The following is a 1,379-nucleotide window of genomic DNA, read 5'->3' on the forward strand; positions in this document are numbered from 1 at the left end:
CTGGGAGGGATTGGGGGCAGGAGGAGAAGGGGACGACAGAGGATGAGATGGCTGGATGGCATCACTGACTTGATGGACGTGAGTCTGAGTGAACTCTGAGAGTTGGTGATGGACAGGGAGGCCTGGCGTGCTGTGATTCATGGGGTCGCAAAGAGTTGGACACGACTGAGAGACTGAACTGAACTGAAGGGGAGTGAAAAAACTTACCTGTTAACAATGGCTTGTGGCCCTCCGTAGCTCAACCCTACCTGAAAAAAAATCTTATTCCTTAGTATTTAATTTCTCTCATTAGGAAAAAATTAAGTTTAAATTTAAATCAATCATTGAAGTTTTAGCTAATTGAATTTTTATTCTTGAAGAGGCCATAAAAACAATGATTTAGAAAAATTACACTTAGATTCATACCTCAAATCACTAAAAAAAAAAACCTTCAAAGTGGATCATTACACCTAAATAAAAACCTAAAACTAAAACTTATAGAAGGAACTTCCCTGATGGTTCAATGTCTAAGACTCTGAGCTCCCAATGCAGGGGTCCTGGGTTCGATCCCTGGTCAGGGAACTAGATCCCATATGTCACATCTAAGACTTGATGCAGCCAAATAAATAAATAAATACTTTACAAAAGTTAATGACAAAAATTGTAATGCCATTATCACATTTTAAATTTAAACATCAGTTCCTTAATAGCATAAAATATTTTGTCAGTGTTATTTTCCTGATTATCTTGTTATTTTTTTCATTTGATTTATTCAAATCTGCATTCAAAGAAGAGCCACACATGGGTCTGAAGTCTCCTTCAATTTATAAATTCTCTTTCCTGCTTTTCAGTTTTCTTGCTGTCTGTTCATTGAAGGCACTGGGCAATTTGCCCTGCAAGGATTACATAGTCTTGGTTTTGTTGAGAATATCCTTGTGGTGGTGTTTGTTCCTCTGTCTCCTAGTATTTCTAGAGAATTGATCAGATGGAGGCTCAGTTTTTTGGCAAGTATATGTCAGGGTGGTGCCGTGGGGTGGGTTGCTGGGACCCTAGACTCTGAGAGATTTGCCAAAGGAAGTTTTTACTGGGGAGGGCTCTCGGGATTGAGGCCTAGGGGAGTGGGGGAGGTGGAATGGGGCAGAAGGAGTAGTTGGCCTGTGATGCGGTGGAAACCAAGGCCTCAGCTGACCACAGGGAGCTCTGGAGCTGGGACAGTCCTTCAGAATTGCTCTGGTTGGAGGCAAGGGGTGGGGCTCTTGTGCCCTCGAGTGGGCGTGTCTTTAGGACAGGAGAATAAACTGTTAACTTAGCAGCAGCAGCAGCAGCAACCCCTGGGGGGACCCCAAGTGTCAGCAACAGGCAGGAACACCACTCTGGCAGCTGGGGGGAATGCCCGCCCA

The sequence above is a fragment of the Bison bison genome, unplaced genomic scaffold, assembly GCF_000754665.1.
Source record: "Bison bison bison isolate TAMUID 2011002044 unplaced genomic scaffold, Bison_UMD1.0 scf7180017864068, whole genome shotgun sequence".
Lineage (NCBI taxonomy): Eukaryota > Metazoa > Chordata > Mammalia > Artiodactyla > Bovidae > Bison > Bison bison.